This window comes from Macaca mulatta, chromosome 6 (assembly GCF_049350105.2).
Source record: "Macaca mulatta isolate MMU2019108-1 chromosome 6, T2T-MMU8v2.0, whole genome shotgun sequence".
Classification (NCBI taxonomy): Eukaryota; Metazoa; Chordata; class Mammalia; order Primates; family Cercopithecidae; genus Macaca; species Macaca mulatta.
Window position 1 is genome coordinate 103,617,210 of NC_133411.1, and position 18,199 is coordinate 103,635,408.

General features: G+C 43.5%; 1 long non-coding RNA gene and 1 pseudogene across 2 annotated transcripts in view; both read left to right on the plus strand.

Annotated features, from left to right (window-relative positions):
- Positions 1–648, plus strand: part of LOC704505 (rho GTPase-activating protein 7-like) — a 30,903-nt pseudogene extending 30,255 nt beyond the window's left edge. The window contains exon 12 of the transcript XR_013418439.1: positions 296–648. The product of XR_013418439.1 is annotated as a rho GTPase-activating protein 7-like (transcript). The remainder of the gene's footprint in view (positions 1–295) is intronic.
- Positions 649–10,282: 9,634 nt separating this feature from the next.
- On the plus strand, positions 10,283–12,819 carry LOC144341469 (uncharacterized). The gene is made up of 3 exons (XR_013418440.1): positions 10,283–10,603; positions 11,031–11,182; positions 12,749–12,819. It is a non-coding gene; the product is annotated as an uncharacterized LOC144341469 (long non-coding RNA).
- Positions 12,820–18,199: the final 5,380 nt, after the last annotated feature.

Genomic DNA, 18,199 nt, shown 5'->3' on the forward strand with positions numbered 1-18,199 from the left:
AGGCGTGAACCACGGAACCCAGCCTCAAGCTCTTATAATTGGCATTAATCCAGCTCCCATTAGGCCCCACCTCCCAACACTGTTGTGTTAGGTATTCAGTCTCCAGCACATGATTTTTGGGGAACATATGTACACCATAGCAAGTAGTTTAGAGGATGCCATTTACCTAGACCTGGGTCATACAGCACGGCCAATGAACCTGACCCCTCACCCCACTGCAAATAGTGAAGAGTGAAGCACGATTTTAAACTTGGCTTCTATGAAATTGCATTCCGCCTCTGGTTTTGTCTCTATGGAACCTGGAGGACTAATTTACCCAGAGTAGCCTGTGCCCTTTTACTAACCTCTGTGGATCACAATCGGGCTCCTGTGGTGGTTGTGAGGGTTAATGTACTCTTGTTCAGGTATTTGATTGAACCCTGTGGGCCAGGAAAATCCAAACTCACCTAAATGTGCAGAGCTGACTTAAGGTATGTTCTGATTCTGATTTTTTTAATATGGTAAGGGTCATGAAGGAAATTCAGACTTTTTGTCTAATGCAAAGAATGCCTTAAATGAACGCATCATTGTTTCCTGGTGACTTCATGAAGAGTGGTGTTTATAAAGTAGCGTTTCATGTTTGTTTGTCTTCCAGCAACCACTTCCTAATTTGGATCCCTTAGAAAATGTAGTTCTAAAGCAAAGCAAATATGGTAGCTCGGCTGTGAATTCAAAGCCACAGGAAATGGTAGATTTTATGCATTTGAACTAGCAAACAGATGTTTCTCATTTTATTTCCATGCTTTCTAACTTAAATGATTCATCTGCTTTTCTTTCTTTTCTCTGAAAAGTGCACTTCAGCCTGGGCAACAAGTAAGACCCCATCTCAAAAAAAAGAAAAGAAAAAGAAGAAAGAAAGAGAGCGGAGATGAGGGGAAGGAAGGAAGGAAGGAAGGAAGGAAGGAAGGAAGGAAGGAAGGAAGGAAGGAAGGAAGGAAGGAAGGAAGGAAGGAGAGAGAAAGAGAAAGAAAGAAAGAAAGAAAAAAGAGAAAGAGAAAGAAAATAAAAGGAATGAACAGAAATACAGTAAATATTTGTAAAAACCTAACTGGCCATATTTCAGGTCAGATGACATCAACTCAACATTCTGCCTGCCACAAGACTAATGGCCAGCCCCCACATTTCTCAAGCCAGAGTTGGATAACCTCTTTTGTTTGCTGCTAGGGAATCTACACATCTCCAGACTAGAGATAAAGATGCAGCTGATCCGAAAAGAATGCCTAATAATTCAGACTATTCTTGGCTCACTGCAACTCTCACAGACATTGCTGTTCCAGCAACCACAGCTGTCATTTTGTGGTCTGTTCCTGTCTGTTCCTGTCATTTTGTGTGTCTGTTCCCCTGTCTCTGGTATCATGGCTTCTTTTCATCTTGGTAAGACTGGCCATTCAACAGCAGCATTCAGAGCCCAGAGTCAGCTTTGATGGAAGGAGTTCCTGATCCAGGTTCGGTAAGAGAGGTCTGTACCTGACAGTCAGCAGTAACAATTCTGAGACAAAGACACATCTTCCGTAGTGGTTTCTAGACTTTCGCCTCCAAAGGATCTTTGTTATATTCCTTAACCTGCTCTACCTTTTCCACAGTTTTCAAATATTTCTCATATTACACAGTATAATTGTTCGAGGAAGTAATGTATTCATTTTCTTATTTTCAGTGTGTACACGTATTATTTATAACTGTTAATCAAGGCTAGAAGCCTCTCAGAAAGAAATGTGAAATAACTTCTATTGGCACACAATTTGAGTGTTCTCCGTGAAAAGCAGTTTTCTAAGGCTTTTAAAACTGAAGGCTGTGGGATCTTAAAATCAAAACAATTGAATTAATGGATGTAGTAGGATTGTTACCGAAGCTGGGAAGGGGAGTGGGGAAAAGTGTATATGGTTAACGGGTCCAAAAACAAAATAGTTAGAAGCAATGAATAAGACCTACTATTTGATAGCGCAACAGGGTGACTATAATCAATAATAACATAACTTTGCATTTTAAAATAACCTAAAGAGTGTAATTGGATTGTCTGCAACACAAAGGATAAATGCTTGAGGGGATGGACACCCCATTCGCTATGATGTGATTATTTTACATTGCATGCCTGCCTCAAAGCATCTCCTGTATTCCGTAACTATATACACCTACTATGTACTCACAAAAATTAAAAATTAAAAACTTTGTTTTTTTAAATCTCAAGACTGTCCAAGGCCATTCACTTCAACAATCCCAAGTCTGCAGCACAGGGACAGTTCCTGTCTCTCTCAAGCACTCAGCACAGGAGGTGATTAACCAAGGAAATGGGGGATTTAACATCTGTCCCAGAGAAAACAGTTTTCCTTACTTCCGGGGCCAGCAGATAGGATGTATTTTTTTTTTCAATAACAAAGATAAGCAGAGCTCTATTTTGTTGCAGTGTTTCAAAACGTAAGCATATAAATAGATCATTAATATCATTCCAAGAAAGCAGGAAATTCTAAGTCACACAGTCTGTAATGATTATTAAAGAAAGAAGAAAATGCTGAAATATCTCAAAGAGCTAGAGAATATTTCACCCCAAGTTGCAGAATACTGAAAATAGAATACGTTTCTGAGCGACCTGATGGAAAGGAAAGAAGATACTAAAATTCTGGAAGAAAGCAGATTTGGCTGGTAAGGCAGGATGAGGGTAAAGCTCTTGATTTGGTGGGGGTTTTGGGTTGCTTTTTGTTTTGTTTTAGCCAACCTAATCCCACAAACATTCTTGGATCAGATTAATATTTGCCACCACGGGCATATCCCATAACCCAGTGGCCTTCTACTCTGAGAGACCCAACAGTTCCATCCCTTTTGCATGAATGACTTCAGTGGCTCCTTCAGCCTAAGGTCAAGCTGCCTTTCAGAGGACCGGTGGGCATTTAAATTTCAGAACTGCATTTTTTGGTGATTTTTGAACAGAGCCATTTCATGACATAGGAGACCTAATAAGAAAACCATTTCAAAGGCTAACTCCTTTTGTTTGCTTTCATTCACTTCCTAGTTTCCTCTGATTCTAAACCTATTTAATCCCAAGAAAAGAACAAATAGAGATAAAATCAGGAAATATAAAAAACAGCATCTTCCAAATAAAACAAAACTCTCATTTAAGCAACAAAAAAAAGGAAGAACCAGTTCAGTCCCGGAAGGAAGCAAACAAAAGAAGGACCAGGATAAGGTTTCTTATTCTTTCTCTTTCTTTTTCTTTTTTCTTTTTTTTTTTTTTTTTTTGACGGGTTTTGCCATGTTGGCCAGGCTGATCTTGAACTCTTGATCTCAAAGAGATCCACCCACCTCGGCCTCTCAAAGTGTTGGGATTACAGGCGTGAGCCACAGTGCACCGCCTGGGGCAAGGTTTCTCATGATCAAAATAGACTCGCAAAAATTCCTAAGTCTACATCACACACCTCTGCGCTTGAAGACACCAAAAGAGCCAGGCAGACTCCCTTTCTTAGGCTGCCTGAGAGAATACGATTTATTTCAATTTTCACACTGACTCTAGGCCTTCTTTTCTCATCTTCTTGGTATTCAGACTTTCATTATCTGGCCAATGTTCCTTCACACAAATGCCTTCTTTCTCTCCATGACTTTTTCTCTCTTGCTTCCTTCAAGCCAACTTTAGGACTCCAGGGCCCTCCTGGGGCCTCAAATGGTCTCTGCTCCCTGTGTCTTCCCTCAGTCCCTTCCCTGTTTTTCTCTCTCTTCATCTTTCACACCTCCATATACCTTCCCTTCCTATCCCTGGATCTCTCAAGACAAAAAAAAAATTTTTCATTTCAGTGGAACACAGTGGCTCACGCTTGCAATCCCATCACTCTAGGAGGCTGAGGCCAAGGCTGGCAAATCACCTGAGGTCAGGAGCTCGACACCAGCCTGGCCAACATGGTGAAACCCCGTCTCTACTAAAGGTACAAAAATTAGCCAGGCGTGGTGGCACGTGCCTGTAATCCCAGCTGCTCAGGAGGCCAAGTCACGAAAATCACTTGAACCTGGGAGGCAGAGGTTGCAGTGAGCCAAGATCGTGCCACTGCACTCCAGCCTGGGAGCCAGAACAAAGACTCTGTCTCAAAAAAAGAAAAAAAATTTTTAGTTTCTTATAGTTTCTTAGGCTCCTATTAATTTGCAAGTAAGAAAAATTACCTTATGTTTCTATTAATTTAAAAGTATTCATAATCCCAGCACTGTGGGAGGCCAGGGTGGTTGGATCAGTTGAGCTCAGGAGTTCAAGACCAGCCTGGATAAAGATGGTGAAACCTCATCTCTACTAAAAATATAAAAATTAGCCAGGCTTGGTGGTGAGTACCTGTAGTCCCAGCTACTCGGGAGGTTGAGGCACGAGAATCGCTTGAACCTGGAAGGTGGAGGTTGCAGGGAGCCGAGATTATACCACTGCTCTCCAGCCTGGGCGACAGAGTGAGACTCATCTCAAAGTAAATAAATATACAAATAAATAAAAGTACTCAGACTATCTCTGTGGCTAAGGAATTATTTATCTTTTGCTCCCTTTGAAAAGGGAGAACTGGCAGGGTGCAATGTTTCATGTCTGTAATCCTAGTGCTTTTGGAGGCTGAGACAGGAGGATTGCTTGAGAAGAGGAGCTGGAGACCACTCTGGGCAACACAGTGAGATCCCTTCTCTACAAAATATTTTTTAAAAGTTAGACAGGAGTGGTGGCATGCAGCTGTAATCCCAGCGACTCAGGAGGCTGAGGCAGGAGGATCACTTGAACCCAGGAGTTTAAGGCTGTACTGAGCTATGACTGCATCACTGCATTTCAGCCTGGGCAACAGAGCAAGATCCCATCTTTTAAGAAATGAAAATAAAATAAAACAAAAGTATTCAGACTATCTCTGCTAGGTAGGCTGAGAAATTCGTTATCCTTTGCCCCCTTTAGGAAGAGAGAGCTATATGAGGTCGTTACAGAGGGAATACGGCAGGAGGCAGTTGAGTGATAGGTAGAGAGCCAATGGGCCTCAATAAATTAGACAGATGAAGACGCAGCTACAGGGTGGTGGTTAGAGAAAGTAGATTTGAGCAATATTTTCTTTATTATTATTATTATTATTATACTTTAAGTTCTAGGGTACATGTGTACAACGTGCGGGTTTGTTACATATGTATACATGTGCCATGTTGGTGTGCTGCACCCATTAACTTGTCATTTACATGAAGTATATCTCCTAATGCTATCCCTCCCCCCACCCCCCTCCCCACAATAGGCCCCGGTGTGTGATGTTCCCCTTCCTGTGTCCAAGTGATCTCACTTGAGCAACGTTTTCTTAAGTTCAGGAGCTCATATGCAGAATTTTGGAGACAAAGGACATTTGCCAGTGGAGAGGGAAATAGCAAAGGTGCCATGAGGAAAGAAATACGCAGAGTATCAAAGTCAGGAACGTGCCTTCCTTTGGAACAGCAGGGAAAGACAGGGTAAAAAAGCTCTTCCTATGCAAGAGACTTCAGAGTCATGGAATCAGAGAATGTTGACTTGGATGGCACTTTCAAGATGGCCAAATCTAAGCATCTAATTTTCTAGAAGTAGAAGCAGGCTCAGAGAGGCTGAGATTTTATTTATTTTTGTTATTTTGTTTTATTGTTTTTAGAGATGAGATCTGGCTTTGCTGTCCAGGCTAGAATGTAGTGGTTGTTCACAGGCACAATCACAACACACTGCAGCCTAGAGCTCTTAGCCTCAAGCAATCCTCCCACCACAGCCTTCAGAGTAGCTGAGACTACAGGCAGGAGCCACCATACTGCCTTGCCCAAAGAATTTTTTTTTTTTTTTTTTTTTTTTTTTTTTTTTTTGAGATGAAGTCTTGCTCTCTTGCCTAGGCTGGAATGCAGTGGCGCAATCCCAGCTCACTGCAACCTCCCGCCGCCGGGTTCAAGCAATTCTCCTGCCTCAGCCTCCTGAGTAGCTGAGATTACAGACAGGTGCCACATTGCCCGGCTAATTTTTGTATTTTTAGTAGAGACGGGGTTTCACCATGTTAGCCAGGCTGGTCTCGAACTCCTGACCTCAGGTGATCCGCCCACCTCAGCCTCCCAAAGTGCTGGGATTACAAGTGTGAAACACCGCACCCAGACATCTTGCCTGAAGGTTTTAAATGGCAGCAATAAATGGGTTAGAAGTCAGGTTTGGATGACAGCAGTTATTCTGGAGGAACTTTAGGTTGGTTCCCCACTGCCCAGCAACATAGTAGATAAGCACTTCTGTTGTAGTCATTTCTTTCAGGGTTTACCTCCACCAAGGTGCCCTGGTCTGACTTTCATTCGAAACCCAGATTCTCCTAGGGCAGGGCCCTAGTTCCTACCAGCCATCGATGTGTCCTCTCTCTCTACTTTTACTCCCCTAAAGCTATGACTATCTACTGGGATGCATGAATAACGTTCATTTAAGCAGGTAGGTCTGCACAATTCTAATTTTTCCATGTATTATCTTATTTAACCCTCACCACAAAAGAAACAATGAGATTGGAAGTCATATTACTCTGTGTTACAGATGGAGAAAGCGAAGTACAGCTAGGCTAAGTTCTCCAGGGTTCCCTGTGAAATTAATCACATAAAGACTTAGGAACAGCCCCTGGCACATGGTAAGGCCCAGTATCTGTTAGATATTATCTTTATTGTTTTACTAGAGACCATGTCATGTAGCAGGTAGGAGCGTGGACTCTGGAGCCAGATTCTCTGGGGTCAAACCACCATTTATACTAGCTGTGTGCTCTCGAGGAAATAGAGGTAATAACAGTAAATAAATTAGTACTCAGTCAGGCGCGGTGGCTCATGCCTCTAATCCCAGCACTTTGGGAGGCCAAGGTGGGCGGATCACGAGGTCAAGAGATCGAGACCATCTTGGCCAACATGGTGAAACCCTGTCTGTACTTAAAATACAAACAATTAGCTGGGTGTGGTGGTGGGCGCCTGTAGTCCCAGCTACTCCAGAGGCTGAGAATCATTTGAACCCGGGAGGCAGAGATTGCAGTGAGCCAAGATTGCACTACTGCACTCCAGCGTGGCGACAGAGTGAGACTCCATCTCAAAAAAAAAAAAAAGGAAATTAGTACTCTAACACATAATGATCGCTATGTATTATTATTTCTAAATGTGTTTCTTATTCTTTCTTAGTTTAAGCACATGCCTAAAACAAACTATACACACCCATAAGATTCATACGAACCAAGATTATTACCAGTCAAGCTTGCGCGGCTCTCCCTGTGGGTGAGGTGGGAAAGGCCCGACAGCTTCTTCTCCTTATGGAGTCTCTGGAATTTAGCAGCACTGGATTTCTAGATTTTTTTACTGAGTTAGTCATTCAACAAACGAGTAGCCGCTATGAACCAACAGAGGAAAGCCACAGAAATGTAAGTCAACCCTCCTGACTTGGAGGTGCTGATAGTCTTTCCAAGGAGACAGAGAAATAATTTCAATGCCATGTGTTTTAGTGGAGACTCTACCCAGTGGCCCAGCAAAAGAGAGGACACCTAAACTAGATGTTGAAGGATGATGGAGGAAGGGGCAGGAGGCAATCCAAGCAGGGGCAAGCTGGGAGCATAGGTAGCCTGAAGGAGTCTAGGCTGGCAACAAAGCAGGGAGGGTCCTGCGTGACTGGAGGAGGCAGTTCTGGAGGCTCAGCAGGAGAAGCGCCTGCAGAAGTAGGCAGGGGAGATGGGAAGATTGAGAGGAGCCTTGCATACCATTCTAAGGAATTTGATTGTCATGAGTCAGGCAAACGGGAAGCTTTGAGAAGCTTTGAAGGAGGGAAGTATAGAGTTAGAACTGTATTATGAACCCATGATGATTAAAAATTTTAAAATTGGGCCGGGCGCGGTGGCTCAAGCCTCTAATCCCAGCACTTTGGGAGGCCGAGACGGGTGGATCACGAGGTCAGGAGATCGAGACCATCCTGGTGAACACAATGAAACCCCGTCTCTACTAAAACTACAAAAAACTAGCCGGGCGAGGTGGCGGGCGCCTGTAGTCCCAGCTACTCGGGAGGCTGAGGCAGGAGAATGGCGTGAACCCGGGAGGCGGAGCTTGCAGTGAGCTGAGATCAGGCCACTGCACTCCAGCCTGGGCGACAGAGCGAGACTCCGTCTCAAAAAAAAAAAAAAAAAAAAAATTTAAAATTAAACTGCAAAGAGGGCGGGTGCAGTGGCTCGCTTCTGTAGTCCCAGCATTGTGGGTGGCCAAGGCAGGAGGATTACCTGAGGTCAGGAGTTCAAGACCAGCCTGGCCAACATAGTGAAACCCTGTCTCTACTAAAATACAAAAATTAGCTGGGTGTGGTGGTGCACACCTGGAATCCCAGCTACTCAAGAGGCTGAGGCAGGAAAGTTGCTTGAACTTGGGAGGCGGAGGTTGCAATGAGCCAAGGTGGCGCCACTACACTCCAGCCTGGGCAACAGAGCTAGACTCCATCTCAAAAAACAGACAGACAAACAAATGAACAAACAACAAAAAAACTGCAATGAAAAAAAGTCAAACAAAAAAATTCAAGTTAAAATGAGGTCACACTGGATGGGGTAGGCTCTAAACCCAATCACTGGTCTCCATCTAAGAAGTGACACAGACGCATGGAGTCATAGGCACATGGAGAAGTCTATGTGATGAGGAAGCAGAGATTGGAAGGATGCGTCTGCAAACCAAGGAGGGCCCACAATTGCCAGCAACGACCAGCAGCTACAAGAGCAAGGAAGGATTCTCCCAGAGCCTTTGGAGGGAGTATGCTCAGGTGGCATCTCTTTTTTTGAGACGGGGTCTTGCTCTGGCTTTGTCGTCCAGGCTCAGGGCAGTGGTGCAGTCTTGGTTCGCTGCAACCTCCGCCTCCTGGGTTCAAACCATTCTCTTGCCTCAGCTTCCCAAATAGCTGGGATTACAGGTGACCATCACCACGCCTGGCTAATTTTTGTATTTTTAGTAGAGATGGGATTTTGCCATGTTGGCCAGGTTGGTCTCCAACTCCTCACCTCAAGTGATCCACCTGCCATGGCCTCCCAAACTGCTGGGATTACAGGTGTGAACCACTGAGGCCGGGTGCAATGGCTCACTCCTGTAATCCCAGCACTTTGGGAGGCCACAGCCCATCCCCAGGTGACATCTTAATTTTGGACTTTAGCCTCTAGACTGTGAGAATAAATTTTTATTGTTTTAAGCCCAACCACAAAGAATTGGATCTGAGTTTTTAAAAGAAAATTCTGGCCAAGTTACACTTGTAATCCCAGAGCTGTGGATGGCTGAGGCATGCAGATTCTTTGAGGCCAGGAGTTCAAGATCCGGATAGGTAATCTAGTGAGACCCTATCTCTACAAAAAAAAATAAAGAAAATTAGCAAGGAATGATGGCACACACCTATAAGTCCCAGCTGCTCCAGCTACTCAGGAGTCTGAGGTAGGAAGTAGTTTGATCATGCCATTGCACTCCAGCCTGGGCAGCAGATTAAGATCCTGCCTCTAAAAAAATAAAGAAAATAAAAATAAAAGAAAAGCCTGCAAGGGGTGTGGAGGCTGGATTCATTGGAAAGGATTTAGGCAAAGACAGCCTTACCTAATACCCACAAAAGATGGTAAGTGCCCAAACCGAGAGAGTGCTATGGGGAAGAAACAGCAGGAGGCGAGGAACAGAGAGAATGAGGAGGGAGAATCCCTGGCATGTAGCAGCAGCCCTTTTACAATGAGAGATGGGAGATAAGCGTTGCACTCCAGATCATAGCTGAACACCCCATGTGAAAGGGTATGCTGCTGTCTGAGATAAGCAGTGCAGGAGGAGAAACAGGTTTGAGATGAAGGAAAAGGGTGGTGAGTTAAAGTGGGAGTCTACTGAGGCTTCTGCAGGAGGTCTAAGTGGAGTTCTGACCCAGGCCATGGAAACAGGGGACAGGAGTTCCTGGGAGCAGATGCCTGGCCAAGGCAAGGGTTGGGAAGAGTAAAGGGTAGCTGAAGCCCTGGATGATGCGGAGATGTTCTGGTCTAGGGGGAGAAGAAAGAGGTCGCTACCAGGCTGCCTGGGATCAGAGTGCTAGCTACCTGCCTGGAAGTCACCTCATAAAAGATTCCAGGGTCACAAGACAGGGACATGAGTTTCTTGGTAATTATCAGGAACCTAAGTTTGCTTGTTTTTCTCTTAGCTTGATGTTTTAGGTTCCTGAATTCCCTAGCTTATTGGAGACAATGAATGCCGTTTGGATCTGTTCCATGAAGAAGCTGGAGGCGTCGTGGAGAAGTGGAATGGCTCACACTTGTAATCCCAGCACTTTGGGAGGCCAAGGCTGGAGGATTGCTTGAGTCCAGGAGTTTATGACCAGCCGAGGCAACAGAGCAAGACCTTATCTCTATAGAAAATTTAAAAATCAACAGGGTATGGTGGTGCATGCCTGTAGCCCCAGCTACTTGGAAGGCTGAAGTGGGAGGGTCACTTGAGTCCAGGAGTTTGAGCCTGTGGTGAGCTGTGATCACGCTATTGAACTCCAGCCTAGACAACAAAGGGAAACTCTGTCTTCAAAAAAGAAAAGAAAAAGAAAACAAGAGAACAGAGAATGACTGGTGTCAACCAAATAACTTAATTAAATGGAGTAAGTGTTCTCGCTCATGAATAAAAAGTCACAAATTATCCTAGGCTGTCTGATATTCAGGCACAGTCCCTGATAAGTGAAGTTAGAGTTGACCAGCGTGAAAGAGCTGGTTGCTTTCTTTAGTATCTTTAAAATACCAAAAACAAAAACAAGAAAGACAAGAGCAGGCTTGTGCAAATCTCGTCCTAGCACAAAAGGGCTGCCTGCAGTAATTAGAACATTTTGTTGATTTCTTAAGGCACCGCATTCTCCCTTGGGTATCCTATAATAGTCAAAAGCTTTGATTGGCAGTTATATGTGTTCTTTATAAACTCTGAGAAAGCAAATTAGGTTGGTTTAATCAATGCACTTTAATTGACAGACATCAATTTTCAAAACCTGAAGTTTCTAGAGATTAAAATATAAAACAAAATTAAATGTTATCCAGAGAGGTGACAAGTTTGGGACCCCACAACAAGAGCTCAGCCCTGACTCACTGTCCTTGTGAGTGAGTGCAGCATCACCAGAAGCCCCACCAGCATCCTCTGTGGTGAGGAAGAGTCCTGCCAGCTGAAACTTCCAAACACTTCTGTCAAAGAGGTGAGTGGAAAAATTTAAACCTCCCCAGCTAATTCCAAGGGACTCTTCAAGTGATGGTTCCTCTAAGAAACCCCCCAGGGTAGGGACTAAGTGTCCTTCCTCTGGGCTCGCTCTGTTATTTTTTCTGCATTACTTTTTATTGTCTGGGTCTGCCTTTTGTTTTGTGTTACTTTGTTTTGGTTTGGGTCTGGGTCTGCTCCTAGATAATAGCCTCCTTGAAGGCAAACATCGCCTTCTTCCTCTCTCTGTCCCCAACACCTAGCATAGTACTTGGCATGTTTCCAGGGCTCCAAAATCATATGGACCAGAAGACAATCTGCTTTACAATCAGACGTGCCTCTGAAGACAGAGGATGAAGAGAAAGCAGTGGGGAAGGAGGGCCACCTCATGGTCTGAGGCAACTTGAATAAGGAAACCTCTTTCCTGCCTTGAAGGACCATCCTGCAGCACCCAGCAAACACAGACACCTACTACCTTCAAGGCTCTAGGGTGACACATGGCTTTTGCTGACTTGAAACCTCCATCTAGTTAGAAAACAAAATCCAGCAACCCATAGAATAAATATTTTTTTATTTCAATAGGTTTTGGGGGAGCAGGTGATGTTCGGTTATGTTCTGTAGTGGTAATTTCTGAGATTCTGATGCACCCATCACCCAACCAGCGTACAGTGAACCCAATCTGTAGTCTTTTATCCCTCACCCTCTTCCCACCCTTTCACCTGATCCCCAAAGTACATTATATCATTCTTATGACTTTGCATCCTCATAGCTTAGCTCCCACTTATGAGTGGGAACAAATAATGTTTAGTTTTCCATTCCTGAGTTACTTCACTTAGAATAATAGTCTCCAGTTATATCCAGGTTGCTGCAAATGCTATTATTTCATGTTTTTATTTTTTTAATGGCTGAGTAGTATTCCATGATATATATACATCACATTTTCTTTCTTTTTCTTTTTTTTTTTTTTTTTTTTTGAGACAGAGTCTAACTCTTTCGCCCAGACTGGAGTGCAGTGGCACAATCTCGGCTCAATGCAAACTCCACGTCCCGAGTTCACGCCATTCTCCTGCCTCAGCCTCCCAAGTAGCTGGGATTACAGGTGCCCGCCACCACGCCAGGCTAATTTTTGTATTTTTAGTGGATATAGGGTTTCACCGTGTTAGTCAGGATGGTCTTGATCTCCTGACCTTGTGATCCGCCCGCCTCGACCTCCCAAAGTGCTGGGATTATAGATGTGAGCCACTGCGCCCGGCCACATTTTCTTTATCCATTCATTCGTTGACGGCCATTTGAGTTGGTTCCATTATTTTTGCAATTGCAAATTGTGCTACTATAAACATGCGTGTGCCACTATCTTTTTCATATAATGATTTCTTTTCCTCTGTGTAGATAGCCAGTAGTGGGATTGCTGGATGAAATGGTAGTTCTACTTTTAGTTCTTTAAGGAACCTCCACACTGTTTTCCGTAGTGGTTGCACAAGTTTACATTCCCACCAGCAGTGTAAAATTGTTCCCTTTTCACCGCATCCATGTCAACATCTATTATTTTTTTATTTTTTTATTACAGCCATACCATGAGAGTGAATCTTGAGAGGCCAACAAGTTCTTCCTTAATGAAAGATGCAGGAAGTGGAGAAGGAACTGGACTCTGAGTATCTTTCTTCTCCTTTTCTACTTAGACCCTGTGAGACAATTGATCTAAATACGCATTTTTCTCAGAGCTAAGTCTAGTGGGTCCTGGAGGGAATTTAAATTAGGACAGGTGTGGACAAAAGTGTTTGCTGTCTCTTCTCGTTACTTTTACTTTTTTTCTTTTTCCTCTTGGCAGAGGGCAAGAGGAAGATTCAACTCCAAATGCTCACAAAGTATATTTCTCCTTCATTGTAATTAAGGTTTCAGTCACCCATGCACTAGAACTGTATGTAATCGCATTCCTGGTCTCCTCTTCAAATTACTCCAGCAGTCTTCCTGGGGGACTCTGCTTTAGGTATGTCTTAGTAGGTGCCAGAACTGACTTCTCAAATCATTTATCTACTTACTTGACCAAGCTCTCCTCCTTTAAAAAATAACAAGTAACAGAGTCTTAAGATATTTATTTCACCCAGCGCTAACAGTTCACAAATAGAAATCCAGACTTTGAGGGGGTGATTTCAAAAGGTAACCTTTAATCTGTTTTAACTGTCAGCCATCAGTCTGTAAGAACAGGAAATGTGCTCTATGTAATTGAATCACCACCCTGTTTTCCATCCTCCATTTCTCTTCCCCGATAAAGGGCGTCTCCTCACACTCCCTTATCTTCACCTAATGCCTCACCTCTGAGAGAAGGAGCCAGGAGCAGTGAAGAGAATTAATTTGGTTGCAATAATCTGGGGGAGAAAAGCATGCAAATGAGGTTGAAGGCAGGAGGTTTTGCTTTCAGAATCCAGTTGCTATTCACACCTCCTTGTGCTTTTGTAAGTGCTTCCAAATATCAACCTTCAGGGTCAAGGGAGGCGGCTGCATCTGGGTTCAAAAATGTGGTTTCACACTTGGATTCTCCAGTCTACTCCACAGGGGAATCTGGAGTTCCACCAAGCCAGGATGAGACCTCCAGACTTGACAAATCCCTTCAAATGAATCCTGGGCGTGGATGTGCTCACAGTCTACTGTCTGGTCGTTTTCAGCCTTATCTTTTAGCATGTAGTTGATCACAGGCGTACCACGCTGCTGAGAAATCAGCAGAGGCTCCCTGTGGAGTGTCAGGATGGGAGGGAGAGAGGGGAGGACTGCGTTACTTGGTAGATATACTCAATTCAGTAATTTGTTTTATGACACTTCTCAGGTGAAATCCACATCGTGAGACCAAAGACTAAGTAGGAACCTTAGCTCTCTGGGGTCACCCCAGGCTCTGACCCCCTGCACTGATTGTCACGACCACATGGCAGAGCTTGAGAGTTTCCATTTCTGTGGAGGCCGAGCTCACAGTTCTGCAGCCTGTGCTTTCTGTAAGGTGGACGGGGAACAGCGTGATACTGCTGTTACCCAGTTAATATTCCACATATGGCCATACTTTTGGTATCACTCAGCATGGGGAATTGAGAGTACCAGGATATGATTAATAGAAACATGAAGTGGAATCAGAATTCTTGGATTCTAGTGCTTTAAACTATCTGAACCTCTGTCTCCATGTCAGGAAAAAGGAAGGAGAAGTGTCACCTAGACCAAGAGTCCGGTCAGCATAAAAGGGCTTCAGGCACACCAGTCTCCACAAGGGGCTTAGGAGACACAGGCCTTTTTGTCCATACGAATGCGGGCATTGATGGAATTTTTTCATGGGGTGGTGGATGCGAGTTTTGAAAATCTTCCAGGATGAAATCACCTCTAGTCCTCTCTGGAGAATAAAGCTCTGACTTGTTCCGGGGGTAGGGTGGACCCCAAACTGTTTCCTGAGAAATTCCTGACTTTGCCTTCAGGTCCTCCCCGCCTTCCAATGCAACATAATAAGGTTTCAAGTCTACAGATCATTCTTCAAATAAGGACACAAAACAACGTCTCTCTAAGCCCTTGAACTGATGCCCACCAACTCTTACCCAAAAGCTGCGTGACAGAAAGTTCCCTCGGAAGGACTACTTAAAAATTATTTAGTTTGTTCTCTCTTCTTAGTACTTTAGGATTTTTCTTTGGATACAGCTGGACATCAGTAAACCAAACACCTAGGTACTTAATACTTAGGTTCCAAACAAAACGACAGAGTTACATTTTCATGAGGGAAGCTCCAAGAGCCAGGGTAGAAAGCATGAAGCATTTGGTTTGGACCTGCTTAAGTTGTGGAGCTGGGGCACCTGCACCTCCTGCGTCTATTCTAAGAAACCTCACATCCAAGGCCAGATGCCGTGGCTCATGCTTTGGCCTTTGGGAGGTCAAAGTGGGTGGATCGCTGGAGCCCAGGAATTCGAGACCAGCCTGAGCAACATAATGAGACCATGTCTCAGCATAAAATACAAAAAAAAAAAAAAATTAGCCAGGCTTGGTGGTGCACACCTGTGGTCCCAGCTACTCAGGAGGCTGAGGTAGGAGAATGACTTGACCCCAGGAGGTGGAGGTTGCAGTGAGCCAAGATCACACCACTGCACTCCAACTTGGGTGACAGAGTGAGACCCTGTCTCAAAAAAAAGAAAGAAAAGAAAAAAATGAAAAGAAAAGAAAAAACTTCTCATCCAAAAAGGCTTTTATTTGTAACAGCTTTAGAAAGCTTTCTCCCCCCTGAGTTTACTCTCATTACTGCTTTTATCTTCCCTACCCTACCACCCTGCCCCCACCTTGGGATTTTTTTGAGATGGGAGTCTCAGAATCCAAATGGAAATGCAATAAAATAATTCCATGGCCCCTTGTGTGTCCTGCCTGCTTGTGCCACATTACTTTTCAGACCTTATTGTCTATCCTGCTTGCCTCCCTCCTGAGTTTTGCATGTGCTTTGGTTTAAGTTGTCTCAACTCCTTTTTGAAAATTAAGTCATCACAAGCAAACATTTTTATATTGGTCTGTTCTCATGCTGCTAATAAAGACATACCCAAGATTGGGTAATTTATAAAAGAAAGAGGTTTAATTGACTCACAGTTCAGCATGGCTGGGGAGGCCTCAGGAAACTTACAATCATGGTGGATGGGGAAGCAAACATGTCCTTCTTCACAGGACAGCAGCAAGGAAAAATGCAGAGTGAAAGGGGGCCGAGGGAAAGCTCCTTATAAAACCATTAGCTCTCCTGAGAACTTACACACTACCAGGACAACAGCATGGAGGTCCCTCCCATGACACATGGGGATTATGGAAACTATAACACAATTCAAGATGAGATTTGGGTGGGGACACAGCCAAATCATATCGTTTAAAATACGTTTAGCAAAACACCTGCTTAAAATAATCAATTTCACATTATATACATGTTACAAAATCCCTCATGCACTCCATAAATTTGCACTAATAAAAACTTTTTTAAATTAAAATAATCAGTTCAAGAGACTGACGATCCAAGTAATAAATTGGCCAATCTGTTTTTGTCTTCTTTCCTTCCAACTATCCTTCCTCTAAACAACTTCAGTTCTCAATAACACTGATCAAGTAACAATGTTACGGTTTAAAGTAGTAACTCTAAAAGACAACACTCAGCCCAGAGGGTATTGGATAAATGTTTGTGAATGAACAACAGAAAATCTGCGAAGAGCAGAAACTCCGTTTTGCTCTAGAGCTTGAAAATTCTTTCCACATTAATTACTTGAGTTTCTACCCCATAATTGAAGTTGTTTTGCTTTTCCTTATGAGCTCCCTCTGGTTTGGACATTGTTTGTTACTTCCAGTGCCTGTTTCATTCTCCTTGGAGGTTCGTGACTTCCAGTGCCTGTTTCATTCTCCCTGGAGGAAAGCTTGAACAATCTGGAGAGCAGGGGCTGGCAAACTTTTTTTTTTTTTAAAGGGGAAGGGGCACAAGCAAATACTTTACACTTTGTGATCTGTATAGTCTCTGCTGCAACTACAGCCAATCTTCATTATTCGTGGATTCACAGCCAATCCTCATTATTCGTGGATTCTGTATTTCCGAATTCACCTAGTCACTAAAATTTATTTGCAACCTCAAAATGAATACTCATGGTTCCTTTGCACTCATTCCTGGAAAAACATACGTCACCTGACACCCACGTTTCCAGTTGATGCTGAACAGGGCAATGTTGTCTTTTTGTTTCAACTCTTGCACTGTAAATAAGTCGCCTGCTCAGAATCTACTTAGTCCCGTGTGTTTTGCATTTTTGTGCTTTCTGTGAGTGATTTTGCATTTCAGTGACTCCCAAGTATAGTGCTGAGGTCCTGCCTAGAGTTCCTAAGCACAAGAAGCTGTGAGGTGCCTCAAGGAGAAAACCCGTGTGTTGGATGAGCTTCATTCAGGCATGAGTTCTAGTGCTGTTTCCATGAGTTTCATGTTAACAAGTCAGCAATATATATTAAACAAAGTCCCTTTAAACAGAATCACATATAAAATATAATTACGTATTGATCAGTAGACAAAAATGTAACCGGAGGCCTACAGGAAACTAACCCTATATTTCCCCTAGGAAAAATAGTTCAGTATTCATTAATTCAGTATTAATGGTGACTTTATGGAACATAAATGCTGCAAATAACAAGAATAGATTGTATTCAATTCCCCAGATGCCGTGTGAAAGCAGCCACAGATAATAGTTAAACAATGGTCCTATGTTCCAATAAAATGTTATTTACGGACACTCAAACTTGAAATTCATGTAACTTGTATATGTAACAAAAGACTGTGCTTCTTTTGAGCTTTCCCCCAACCATTTAAAAATATAAAAGTAGTTTAAACCCACTGGCCATACACAAACTGGCAGCGGGCTGGATTTGACCCATGGGCTTATGTTTGTCAGCTCCTGTTGTAAAACCTTGTTTTCAATGAATCTCACTGCTTTGGAGCCAGATCATGGTCAATTTGGGAGACCCATGATCTTATTCCCCTGTGATATGGTTTGGCTCTGCGTCCCCACCTAAATCTCATCACAAAGTGTAATCCCCAGGTGTTGAGGGAGGTGATTGGATCATGAGTGCCATTTTCCCCATGCTGTTCTCATGACAATGAGTGAATTCTCATGAGATCTGATGGTTTTATAAGGGGCTCTTCCCTTTCTCTTGCCTGCCACCATGTAAGATGTGCCTGCTTCGCCTTCTACCATGATTGTAAGTTTCCTGAGGCCTATCTAGTCATGTGGAACTGTGAGTTAATTAAACCTCTTTCTCTTCTAAATTACCCAGTCTTGAGTATTTCTTTATAGCAGTGTGAAAACGGACTAGTACACTCTGGAAGTCTCTGCCACTTCAGTGTCATCACTCTGATGGGGCCTAAGAACATTCATGATGTTTGGGTCTGTGTAACAGAAGGAAAGAGTACTGAAGTTGGACTCCAGATAGCTGGTTTTGAAAGCCAGGGGTCTCATTCTGTCACCCAGCTGGAGTGCAGTGGCATGATCATAGCTCA